The sequence below is a fragment of the Podarcis tiliguerta genome, assembly GCF_965153285.1.
Source record: "Podarcis tiliguerta genome assembly, chromosome: Z".
NCBI lineage: Eukaryota > Metazoa > Chordata > Lepidosauria > Squamata > Lacertidae > Podarcis > Podarcis tiliguerta.
The window spans coordinates 30,970,039-30,983,854 of record NC_139553.1 but is presented as its reverse complement, the minus strand read 5'-3'; the positions used below and the strand labels follow the sequence as shown (position 1 = coordinate 30,983,854).

General features: G+C 43.9%; 1 protein-coding gene and 1 pseudogene across 13 annotated transcripts in view; one reads left to right on the top strand and one right to left on the bottom strand.

Annotated features, from left to right (window-relative positions):
* Positions 1-13,816, top strand: part of LOC310669839 (putative G-protein coupled receptor 34) — a 334,470-nt gene that overhangs the window by 306,514 nt on the left and 14,140 nt on the right. The window lies entirely within an intron of this gene.
* On the bottom strand, positions 1,030-12,089 carry LOC310669854 (RNA binding protein fox-1 homolog 2-like; annotated as a pseudogene). The gene is made up of 3 exons: positions 11,426-12,089; positions 3,995-4,091; positions 1,030-1,875 (listed from the first exon to the last, which is right to left on the bottom strand). The product of its transcript is annotated as an RNA binding protein fox-1 homolog 2-like (transcript).

The window sequence follows — 13,816 nt, the reverse complement described above, 5'->3', positions numbered from 1 at the left end:
ATTGGTAGGATAAGCTGTGCATATACACACATGGAAATGCATTATGTTTACCACAGTTTTTAAAAAACCAAAACCAAAAATGCACAATCTTTGGAACAAAAGAATTAAAGGCAGAAATTTAAAGGAAAAATACATATTCAAAGAACATAAGTAAAGGTAAAGGTACCCCTGCCCGTACGGGCCAGTTGTGTCCGACTCTAGGGTTGCGTGCTCATCTCACTCTAGAGGCCGTGAGCCGGCGCCGTCTGAGGACACTTCCGGGTCACATGGCCAGCGTGACGAAGCTGCAGCTGGCGAGCCAGCGCAGCACACGGAACGCCGTTTACCTTCCCGCTATAAAGCGGTACCTATTTATCTACTTGCATTTAAGAGTGCTTTCGAACTGCTAGGTGGGCAGGAGCTGGGACCAAACGACGGGAGCTCACCCCGCCGCGGGGATTCGAACTGCCAACCTTGCGATCAGCAAGTCCTAGGCACTGAGGTTTTACCCACAGCGCCACCCGTGTCCCCATTCAAAGAACATAAGGTAAAGGTAAAGGTACCCCTGCCCGTACGGGCCAGTCTTGACAGACTCTAGGGTTGTGCGCCCATCTCACTCAAGAGGCCGGGGGCCAGCGCTGTCCGGAGACACTTCCGGGTCACGTAGCCAGCGTGACATCGCTGCTCTGGCGAGCCAGAGCCGCACACGGAAATGCCGTTTACCTTCCCGCTAGTAAGCGGTCCCTATTTATTTACTTGCACCCGAGAGTGCTTTCGAACTGCTAGGTTGGCAGGCGCTGGGACCGAACAGTGGGAGCGCACCCCACCACGGGGATTCGAACTGCCGACCTTTCGATCGGCAAGCCCTAGGCGCTGAGGCTTTTACCCACAGTGCCACCCGCGTCCCAAAAGTGTGCGCCCAACGTGGGGCTCGAACCCACGACCCTGAGATTAAGAGTCTCATGCTCTACCGACTGAGCTAGCCGGGCAGTTAGAACATAGAACAAAGAACATAGTGAGGTATAAAAAAGTATTTCTCATTTTTCCCCCCTTTTGTTTTCCTCCTCTTCCTGCTATAGAGTTCCTCTACTAGTAAATTTTGCAATAGCCAGGCCTCATGAACTGGGGGGGGGGCTGTCCCACTTGCAGGGGGCTCATGTCACTTCAGTAAGGGGCGAATCGGCTGTAGCCACCTCGATATAAACTTGGCACAGTGCCAACTCCATAGCTAGCGGCAGGGGCAAGGGCGTGGTAAGGGTCTGCTGGGTACACCCTGCCATAACCATCACTGTAAGCCGCTGCAGCGGCTGCAGCAGCAGTGGCTGCCGTTGCGGTAGCAGGCTGTGCATATCTGTAGGCTGCATATCCGCCATATAGGTCAGCACCCTAAAATCCGTCCTGGTAAACCACACCAGGGTAAGCTGGGATGGCTGTTGGAGGTACTGCTCTCACTGCGCCATACACTGTCCACCCTCGGCCCCTCAGATGAGCTCCCCTGAATGCGGCTGCTGTGGTGGCTGCAGTTGGGTAAGGGAAGCCTGGAACTGCATATAATTCAGGGCCATACACTGCTCCAACCACAGGGCTCAGCTTCCAACCGTTTGCATACGGTGTGACCATCTTCTTATTAGTCATCACACGGGTGGTGGCATTATTAACCTCGATTTTACGGCCCTCTACCACGGTGCCATGTAATTTCTCCCTGGCCCTGTCTGCATCAGCACTATTCTCGAAAGTTACGAACCTGAATCCCTTGGAGCCACGTTCATTAAAGATTATCTCTACATCAAGGATTTTGCCAAATTGCCCAAACATCTGCCTGAGATCAGGATCCCGAAAGCGGAAGGGAATGTTGGAGACATGCAGCCGCTTTGGAGTAGATTTGCTCTCGGTACTCTCTTTTTTAAAAAAAAATATATATATATATATTAAAAGTTTAAAGATTACAGAAAAAAGTAAGAAAAAGAAAAAAGAATAAACAATACAAATCAATGCATTACAATACATAAAAAGAAAACAAAATACACAATACATCAAACAAAAACAAAAACAATTAAAAACACATCCAAGATTTATCATTATCTTTCATTAACTTATTTCCTCGACCTCCTCACACCTCCCTTTTTTGTGTTCTAGTTATTAATTGTTTCAGCAAATCCTTTCCACCTTTCACTGATTTCTGTCATTTAATTATCTTAATTTATTTTAACCTTATCTTACCATCAAAACCCTAAAACTTATTTGTACTTAACTCTTTATAATGTTTCTACTAAAGCCATGTAATTTCATTCCAACATTTTCCTAACATTCATTAATTTTACAATATTTCTCTAAAAAAAAAATTAATTTCCCCCCCCCAATCTTCTTCCACCGACTCTTCTCCCTGGTCTCGGATTCTGTCAGTCCTTTCTATCAGTTCCATATGGTCCATCAACCTGGTGATCTTCTGTCCAAGGCTCTTAGCTCTTTTCCATGTCCCTTCTGCAGATCTTCTTCATATTTATGCATACACTTTACTTTATCATCTGCTGAACTTGTTCTTAATTTCCTTCCTTTGGCACTGAGGAGTAGATCTCGGGGAAACTTCAACTTAACAATGCCTTTGTTCCTTCTCGACAGGTCAGCCCATTCTCCATAGTCAAAACTAAAGTCCAAAAGGCCTCCACAATTCCAATCTCCCCCTGACCCAAATCCAAATCCCAAAGGTCAGAACATCCCTGCATAAGGGGATCTATCCAACTTTCCTTCTCCAATCCAAGCGGGACTCCATCCCTCCAAATCTGACTTTCAAATTCAATCATAGAAGGCATCAGCTTAAATTCATCAAATTGCCTCTGTGAAGATGAGGCTCTCTCCACTTGTGTTACTTGAGATTCAACAGCAGTTTTTCCTTCGTCTTCTCCGCAACTTGCCATGTCAAAGTGGATTGCTGAATCAATTCCTGAATAGTTTCTGTATAAATATTCACTTTCTGTCCCAAATCAGTCGTTTTTTGTCCCAAATTATCAATTTTAATAATCATCACATCCGTCTTCTCATGAAGCTGTTCCAATAAAGCACTTATCTTGCAAAATGCATGTTGACATTCTTCTGTTGACATTCTTGTTCAAGGTCAATCTCTGATTCTCATGCTTTAATCTCTGCAGCTGGAAAATTCCCCAGCTCCACTCCTGCAACAGTTTCAAAAGCTCCCTCTAGAGGAAACAATTTCTATTTGTATCCATCCTTTTAAAAGCAGATCCAGCAACAAAGTTAATTTTCAGTTTTCAACTACTTTTGCTCCTTTTTAGGTGCAGAGGAAAACAATGGAAACAATATATTTCTCTTATTTAACTATCTGTCAGCATACGTTTTATTCACAGTCAATGAACTTTCCCAAAACGTCAATCTTACTGGCAGCCCGTTCCCACGTTCAAAACGTTGGTAATTTATCTCTCTTCACTCTCTCTCCTGCAGGCTTAAACGATCCAAAATTTCCCCCCTCTTCTCCTGTTTCCAAGGGGGGTTTAGTAATTTTAACTGATGAAAATTTAATCCTTTACAAAAGGCTTTTCCAAGACTTTAGTTTGCAGCGTCTTTGCTTTGATATATTTACAAAGAGGAAGGCGGACTTCCTGTTTAATACCTTCCCGTTTCGGTGCCAAATTAAGATGTTTAAAGATCCAATTTTCCGTTCTACTCACAAGTAGTTGTTTAAAGTCCAATTGTCCACAGGAAAAAGTCAGCGCTCTCCAGGAACAGCAATGCGGCTTCACTCCGTGAAAGAAGCAGTCGATTCGAAGCACCACGCCGCTCACCCCACGTCACTCCGGATCCCGAAACCAGGTTTCCCCGTGAGTAGGGGAGGCACAAAAGGTGCCAGGCGAATCCCACGTCCACAGGCTTCTCCCACCTGTGGTTTTTAATGGGTCTTTGCCTTCACCGTGGCGACCAGACCCTGATTTCCACGGAGCGGATTCCTCCCGATCAGAGGAAATCCGCCATTGCCAGAGGCTCTAACCCGGAAGTCCGGTACTCTCTTTGCTTTATGTCTGTGACGGCTGGCCATCCGTCTGTGCCCCTCCTTCTGTCTGCATAAGAGATCCATTCTGTGTGGTGGCTGTGTTCATGTTCTGTTCTCCATTCAGATTCAGATACTTTATTCGGCTATAAGCCCACAAAATAAAACCAATCAATAAATAAAATAGCATTTTACATTCTAAAATATCAACTAAAATATTTCAACGCGTAATCTCCTTCACATTACGTACCATCTCTAGATATACCATATTGTGGCCTTGAGTATAAGGCTGGTGGATAAAGTTTACTAGATTTTTAATAGTCATGCAGCATTCCATGAAGTCTTTTATATGAAAGAACTGAATTCAGGAATCTGACAACCTGTAATGTTCTATAAGAGTCAATGTCCTGGAGTAGATAGGCAAGATGTAATTCAGGTGGTTTAGCAACAGTTTCCAAAATGATTGAACTCAAAATCCTTGATCGGGGAACAAAATATAAAGGACAATTAAACAAGATATGATAAAGGGATTCTATTGATATGTTGTCACATGCGCATAAAACAGAGGTTTTACCGTTAGAAAATCTATTGCTCAACACGTTTGAGGGGAACACATTAAATCTGGCTCTAACAAAAGCGAATCTATGCGACGCAACCGATAAGGTAGACAGATATCGAGGTATCTGGGACATAAATGTAATGCCCTGATTTATTGGGGAACATGTACCTCCGCCTGTAGTAAGATTTTGTTGCAAATCAACCTCCTCCAATCTTTGTTTGATGACCTTTTTTGCTGTAATTAGATCTAATTTTAGTATATCGGAAGGAGAGATTCCATAAGACAATAGTTTGGAATGGATTTTTGTTGCCCATGGGCTGGTAAATTCATCTCTCCAAAGGCACTGAATAAGATCGTAATTGGGCAATTTATGCCAAAGGGACAGCCAGTAATTAAAGGCATGTCTCCACATCAGGATCTCTAAGGAGGGGGTCTTAAGTTCTAAGCGAATAGCCGAGTTGCTTACACAGGAGGGTAACTTCAAAAGGCGTCTGAGAAAAAGATTTTGCAATGTCACCAGAGGCATGAGGTTTACAAAAGCGCCCCGTAAAGGGACCGCATAGGCCATAGTGGCAACCACTTTTGCACTATAAACTTTTAAGGCAGATGGAACATGCATAGCCCCCTCTGTAAAGAAAAAGCGTAATAGAGCGTAGATAAGGGCTTTGCCCTTATTTTGTAAATATGTGATATGCGCTTTCCATCCCATATTATGCTGGAAGTAAATTCCTAGATATTGAAATTTGTAGACTTGTTCAATTGCCTTCCCCTCGAGTTCCCACCTATACAATTTACGACTCCTGGAAAAAATTAGGACTTTAGATTTGGAATGGTTAATAGTAAATAAATTTGTTTGGCAATATAACGCGAAGATCTTAAAGGCCCTCCTCAAACCAATTCTTGAATATGAGAGGATCACCGCATCGTCCGCGTACAATAGTAAGGGGCAGCGATAGTCTGCAAGCCTGGGTGCATGAATGGTGGTTTGGGCCTCAACTAGGGGAGTTCTCATGTCACTAATATAGAGGTTAAAGAGATAGGGGGCAAGGATGCACCCTTGTCGTACCCCCTTATTTATTGGTACAGAGTTTGTGAGATCGCCCTCAGGTGTTAACCTTACCCTAGCGGCCGTCCCTTCATGTAATTTGATCATAAGCCACAACAGCCTTTTATCTATGCCCCACTTTGCCAATTTACCCCATAGCAGCTCTCTAGAGATACTGTCAAAAGCCGCCTTCAGGTCTATAAAAGCGGCACATAGAAGACCATGAGTGGGGGAAGAATACTTCCGCGCCAAATGATATAGAATTCTTGCATGGTCAATAGTAGCACGATTTGGTCTAAGCCCGGCCTGTTCATGGCCTATCAGATTGGAATCTTCGGCCCATTTGGTTAGTCTGGTTAGCAGGAAGCGAGTATAGATTTTTCCAATGATTGATAATAGACTGATATTACGATAGTTTCCTGGGTCCTCTGGTGGTCCTTTTTTTTATATAGGAATTATGATGGACTCCTTCCATGATCTAGGTATCTGGCCCGTGGCATTAATTGCATCAAAGATTTTTGCAAGAATTTTGGCCCACCATGCTGGGTGTTGTTTAATAGCTTCCGCCGGGATCAGATCGGGCCCTGGGGCTTTACCAGTTTTCAGTTTAACAATTAAATCAACTATTTCCTCCGGGTCAGTATCTGGCCATATGGGCAAGTGACATGAAAGAGTATCAGAATGAGTGTTAGAGATAACTGTCTGGAAGAAATATTTTCTTAGAAATTGTTCCCATGTCGGGGCTGGTATAACCGTCAATGGGTATTTCCTCGATCTTTTGTTGATTAAATTCCAGAAACCACGAGAGCTGCGAAGCTTAGAGGCAGCAATCAGTTCTTGCCAATGTCTTAGCTGCCATTCATGCTTGGCTGACTTCTGTGCCTGTTTGTAAGCAATTTTGTTTTTTTTGTTTTTTATAAATATTTATTGAGTTTTACATAAACAATAAAAAAACAGCATAAACAACACATAACACAGAAAAAATACACAAACATAAAACACAAAAACAACAATAATGAACAATAAAAATAAAGAAAATTAAAAAAAAATCTTCATAATAACCTTGCATTTACTTGTTTCTGCGACTTCCCCCAACCTCCCTACTCTGTATTCCAAATCAAATGTTCTGTCTGCAAATTCTTTCCCTTTATCATAATCTACTTTCTCATCATCTTAAATCCATGACCCATAATTATATTTCCTTCAATCTAAATTTTGGATCTTTTTCTGTTCACCTTTCTTGCTAAAAACCAGTCACCTTCAGTCCGATATCTTCAAGTGTTCATTATCTTGCAGTATTTCTGTAAATAGTCTTTAAATTTCCTCCAATCTTCCCTCACCGTCTCTTCTCCCTGGTCTCTAATCCTGCCGGTCATCTCTGCTGATTCCATGTAGTCGATGACTTTCATCTGCCATTCTTCCAGAGTGGGTAACTCTTCTGTATTCCAATACTGTGCAATAAGTATTCTTGCTGCTGCTGTAGCATACATAAAAAAAATCCTATCTTTCTTATGCACCTGTTGGCCAACCATGCCCAAGAGAAAGGCTTCTGGCTTCTTCGGAAATGTGTATTTAAACACTTTTTTCAGCTCATTGTAAATCATCTCCCAGAATGCCTTTATCTTAGGGCACGTCCACCAAAGGTGAAAGAATGTACCTTCAACTTCTTTACATTTCCAACACTTATTATCGGGCAAATGGTAAATTTTCGCAAGCTTGACTGGTGTCATGTACCACCTATATATCATTTTCATTACATTCTCTCTTAGGGCATTAGATGCCGTAAATTTTATACCAGTGGTCCATAACCGTTCCCAGTCAGCAAACATTATGTTATGACCCAAGTCTTGTGCCCATTTAATCATCACTGATTTCACTTCCTCATCCTGTGTATTCCATTTTAGTAGCAAGTTATACATTCTTGACAGAATCTTAGTTTTGGGTTCTAACAATTCTGTCTCCAATTTTGATTTTTCCACCTGGAAGCCAATTTTTCTATCCATTTTAAATGCTTCCATTATTTGATGATAATGGAGCCAATCTCGGACTTTACTTTTTAATTTGTCGAAACTCTGTAGTTTCAATTTGTCTCCATCTTGTTCTAAAATCTCCCAATATTTTGGCCAGTTTGCCTCCATATTGAGCTTTTTTAGTGCTTTTGCTTCCATTGGGGACAACCACCTTGGGGTCTTGGTTTCAAGCAAATCTTTATACCTCATCCAAACTTTGAACAATGCATTCCTAACAATGTGGATTTTAAACATTCTATGCACTTTAACCTTGTCGTACCATAAATATGCATGCCAACCAAAAACATTATTAAATCCTTCTAGATCCAACATGTCAGTGTTTTCAAGAAGTAGCCATTCTTTTAACCAACAAAAGGCTGCCGCCTCATAATAAAGTTTCAGGTCTGGCAGGGCAAAGCCCCCTCTTTCTTTTGCATCGGTCAATATTTTAAATTTTATCCTTGGCTTTTTGTAAGCAATTTTGGCCTGCAAGTACTCTGGGGGAAGAGTTTCAGCTCCAGAGGATTTATATCTGTTGTAGATACAACACAGAGAGAGTCTAGCTTGCTTACATTTGGAATCAAACCAAGGTGCACCGCACCTGGGTTGATCTCGGTTAACCAGGTGAGTCGGCATCGTAAAGAAGCTAGTTAAATCTGCTGAGAGGTGAGAGAACCACTCCAATATCCTATTTGGTTCAGACAACTCCGCCACTGAAACAATAAGGGGTTCGGAGATATTCCTCTGGAAGAATTCTGCGTATTTTGGGGCCTGTTTCATAGACCATTTAATGCTTCTTACTTGAGCTGCGGCATTTAAACCTACATGAATTGGATGTGAACCGCTAACCGGGTGCCAGTCAATCATTAGCTTGGCTGCTAGAGGTAGGTGGTCACTGAGTTGTACATTGTCTACTTTAAAGTAAAAGAAGTTTGAGAATAGGTCTTCTGAAACTAGAAGGTAGTCTAGGACACTATTTGATGTTGTGCCCAAATGAGTGAATTCACCTGGCATGTCCGGAGGGCAATTGCCATTCAAAATGTTCAAATTCATACGAATGGCCAATTGATAAAGAAGGACTCCCGCCTCATTCACTCTGATGTCCTTAGATCTTCTTGATGTAAAAGAGATTAAATCAGATTTTGGATAGGGGGGACGTACCCACCACTTGGCCTTGATTATCCCATCCCAATTGGCGGCTGTACGTGCATTAAAGTCACCACCCATTATCGATGGAATATTAGGGTACATAGCATAACATGCCAATAAATGATCTTCCAGAGAATCCCATCTATAATGGAGGTCCGATATAAGACCACCTGGAGGAAGATAAACATTGGTGATTAATAGGGAGAATTTTCCGCTTGAAATCAGACCTGCAAAGGCAAAAGGAGGAAAAGTCTGAACTAGCGAGAGTTTAGCGCTCATTTTAAGCGATATGGCGATTGCAAGACCACCTCTGGACCGGCCACCTTTTTGGGAGGGACTAGCTGGAAGTGATATCAGTTCAAAGCCATTTATATCTATTTTATCTTCTTCCCATGTTTCTTGCAAAAGGATTATCTGAAAAGAGTTTATATAGGACATAAATTCGGGATCTAATCTTTTCCTTTTCCAGCCAGCAATATTCCAACTTAGGACTGCTAGCAGTCAAAGCGAAGGAGGGGCAGACTCTCTGGGAGAGCCGGAGGATATAACAAAAAAATCAGTTATTTTACATTGGGAAGATGGTAACTGTGAGGAACCCTCCAAATTAAAAATTTTAACAATTTGGTTTGACTGTTGGAACACCTGGGATGATCTACTAGAAGTAGATCCCTGAACAGGATGTCTCTTCATTTCGAGATTCTTTGTACAACTTGACAGAGAAATACCCAGAGAGGGAGAAATTAAGTCCGTCGGAGGAGACCCTCTAGCAGATTTATCATCAGGCATTAGGATGATTTTATTGATGCGTCCCATCGGTTCTTCAATCGTTTCCGACGACGGGTCCCGAAGTGTGACATTCACATTTTCCTTTAAAGAAGGTAGTTGAAGGACATCACGGGGGCGGTAATTATAGAAGACTCTCAGGGGCATCACTTGTGGACTACTTCTATAACTGGTCGAAACTGGAGAAGATTCTAGCTCTGGCATAGATGAGTGAGTTAAAGAAGGATTTGAATCAGGCAGGGAGATCAGAGTTTCGTCCTTAGGTGTATTGGCCGGTGGATGTAGATGAAGGTTAAATGAGGATGGCAGAGCCTGGTCGCACTGGGGGCAGAAACAACTTGAAGATTTGAGTCTTGCAAGATGGTTTTTGCTTTCAAAGTGGGGCTGAGCTGAAGAAGGTCGACCACTTCTGGCCGGTGAACCCAAGTGGGGTTGTTTGAAGCATCATTAGTATCTTCCCCTCTGTGTTGGACTTGCAAAAGCTGCGATTTAAGCGTGTCAAATCTTTGCATCATCACTGACTGTTCTTTCGGAGGGAGGGCTCTGAACGAATCAATAAGTTCCCTTTCATCAAGGACAGTCTGCAGGTTTCCGTCCTCATATATGGCTGTTTGAGAGGGTATAGAGATTGGTCGAGAATGGCACGCTGCAGAATCATCGCAGTGGGGCCTGGCAGTATTTTGAAGTAAGGCAGAGTCTCTTGTCCTAATGCCCTCACCGCCAGGACACCTATTTAGAAAGGGTTTGATCTTGCTATCTGCAAAAACCCTCGTTGCTACGATATCGGCCATGGACAAAAGCGTTTTCCGCCTAACAATAATAGATGGTATCTTTTCAGAGTGGAACGCAAGTATCACCTTCAAGAAGTTGGTCTGTCGGAACAGGGCATCACCGCATAAAGGTCAATCTGGTGTTTCTTAATTTTTAAAAGTTTGCTTAAACAGTCTTTAGCCCCTTCTAGCGATGACCATCTTCCTATTTCCGACCTGACAGAAAGGCAACTTTTCTTGGGTTGCAGAGTTAGTATCTGATTATTCAATTGGGAATTTAAGATATATTTAATTTTAGTCTCCTTTCTTTTATCTGAATTGGGGTGAGGCAATAAGTTTTTGACCTCACGAACTGAAGATTGTGTTATTGATTCAAGTTTTTCGACTTTCAGCAGGATATTGGATAATTGTGAAGATACCTCATCCAGCCTTTTGAAGATACAGTGAAGGGTCTTAATTACTAAGTGTAACTGCTCACAACTGGGGAACTCCCCCATATCAGATGTTAAACCGTCATCCTGTGTTGAGAGTTTTTCTTTCGTATTCTCCTTTACAGGCTTTACTTTTAAAAAATCCCAAGTCGTCGAAGTTGGCGTGGCTTCCAAATCAATTAGAGGTTGGAAGCGATTTTGGGTTTCCACTGCAAAGCAATGCTCAGCATTGTCACTCCCTCTTCTATTCCGGTGTGGCACCAACCTTGATATTTTTGGTTTAGGGGATGATAGGGGCTCGTCAAAGTCTCTCAAGCGTTTGTTCTGACCCATACTTTCCTCAGGCCAAGGATTATACGATTCTTAAAATAACATAACATTTAACACACAAATAAGATAGTTAAGACCACTGAGTCCTCTCTCCAATTAGGATAATGGCGTTCTCTTCTCTTTTAGCAGCCGAGGCCGACCCGCTGATAAGAGAGAAACAAGGAGCAGTCTGCAGCAATCTGGAGCAGGGCCAAATCTCTCAGAAAGTTTCCATAGCATGTAGCTGCAGCAATTATAAAATGCTTCAAAGACTGACTGGGTCAGTTAAGATAAAAATATAGGTCAGTTAAGATAAAATATAAAGAATTAAAAGAAGATTAAAAGCAATCCGAAGAGCACCGGTAAGCGCGTCTTACCTCGGCGCCATGTTCTGTTCTCCATGCGCCTGTGTACTCCCGTAGATTGTCAGATTGTGCTCGCTGGTCTGGCCTGCATAGTCCTGAGTGTGGGGTACGCCATACTCTGTGGGGATCCCATTCTGTGGGGGAGGTGGGAATGGGATTGTTGTGAATGGCTGGACCATTGTGTCAGGAGTGGCTGTCGGCTCCTGGTTGCCCTGAGTGACCATTTTCTTTTTCTCCATAAACCAAAACAGGGGGAGGGAGGTGTTGGAGAAAGGGGAAAGAAAGACCCTTCCTCCAGGTGGGGCTGTGGCAGAACCCTTTGCCTATTTGCTTTACGCCCCATCTCCGAATGGCGACCTAGAGGGAGTGGGGGGTTCCCCATGATCCTGGTTTTCCTCCCTTTCTTCTCTCGTGTTGCTTCCTTTCTTTTCTCTTCCTCTCTGGCTGTCTCTCCCCCGCCCGCCCTCTCCGCAGCTCCCTCATCAGCATATAAGAGCACTGAGATTGGTTTTGTGGCCAATTTAGGAGCATGGAACTCCGGAGATGTTAGGCTTTTAACCATGTCATTGATATATAGGTTAAATAAAGCTGGGGCTAAAATGCAGCCTTGCTTAACCCCCTTGGTGGCTGGTACTGGGCCTATGAGTTGGCCATTTGTGGAGGATCTTATGTATTAGTCAAAAATAATAATCGTTTATCTATACTGGATGTATTCAATTTGGCCCAGAGTCTTACTCTTGAAATTGAATCAAAGGCAGCCTTCAAATCAATGAAGCTGCATATAAGACCCCACAGGTTTTCTTGGCGTATTTGTCAATAAGATGTGCTAAAACAAAACAGTGATCTATGGTAGATCTGCCTTGCCTAAATCCAGCTTTCTCCTCTGCCAAGATAGCCTCAGCGTACATCCAACTGGTTAATTTGATATAGAGGTGTTTTGCATATAATTTGCTAGGTATAGGTGAAAGACTAATAGGTCTGTAACTTGCCGGGTGTGCTGGTCCCAGGGGGCAGTTACTGCGGGGCGAGGTCCAGGACCTGGGTCGAGGGTCAGCAGACAGTCCTCCACGGGCGAAGCGGGGTCCAAAGCGAGGAGCTGGGCAAGGACAGGAACTCTGGAGGAATAGGACTGGGTGCTGGCCGAAACAGCCCTTCAACGACGTTGCTCCCACAACCTGGGACTGGGCTGACTGGCTTTTATCTTCTCTGAGGCCAGGGGCGGTCCCAGCCCCCAGGAGACCCGCCTCTCCTGGCCTTAAGGCGAGCACTCCTCCTGGGAGAAACCAGTTCCCTCCGCCTCTCTGCCCTGAGCCTCTGCAGCTCAGGAGAAGCTGGAGGGTAAATGGACCCAGGGGGAGACTCACCTTCCCTTGACAGGGCTGGGAGAGGCACACCTGTAGGCGCTGTGTCCTCAACAACCTCGGGAGCCAGAGTGGATTCACCTGGTGCCTGCTCCTGAGGATCCGGCACAGGTGTGGGCGCTTCAGAATCAAGGCCCTGCCCCAGTTCAGCCGGCCCTGGAGGCGGGGACTCGTGTGCAGGCTGGGATTCCTCCAGTTCAGTCTCTGAATCGGATTCCCAGGCCATCACACTGGGTCTGATGTGGGGCCCTTTTTATAAATTGGGATGATTATCGCCTCGGCCCACCCTTCAGGAAATGTGGTAGAGCATTGGCCTGGTCTTCAGAAATCTCCAGGAGGCTTCTACAGGTAGTGCTGGAAGAGATTCCTGTCTGAAACCCTGGAGAGACGCTGAAAAGTGAGTGTAAACAATCTGAGCAAGATGGTCCATGAGTAGGAGGCTTCACTGTTGAGCCCTAGACTTGGCCACTCTCTGCCCCCATCAAGCCCCAGGGTCCTCTAGGTGTGCCGTTCCTGTCCCCTGCTTTCCTGCCAGCAGTGCACAGTCCCCGTTTCTTTTTCTTCCATCCCATTTTGGTCTGGCTTTTTGGAACTGCTAAATGGTCTAAATCCAAAGACTAATTAATTGAGGACTGAAGTACTTCAATTGCAGCACAGTGTTTGTTTCACCAGATCCTCCTTACCACTAACTGACAAAGTTCCTGTTCCTGTTCCTTGTTGAGATAGCAATGGCAGATGTAGCTGATTCACCTGACAAGCTATCCAGAGGTTGGGGGTTGATTCATTTCAAATCTAACCCAAGGAGGTGCCTGGCTTCTTCTCTATTACTGCCTGCAAGGCACTGAGGTGCAACAGCAACACTGGACTGTTGATGGTGATGACCCAATTGCCAGCAAGCACACCATGAAGAAGAGTCAAGACAACCAAATGTGAATAATATAACAACTTGAGGATCTCCAAAACTAATAATTAGTCAGATTCAACAAATGCAACTGAACAAGCATAAATATACTGTCATCACCTCTCCCCATTGGGTGAAATAATCCTCAGACCATA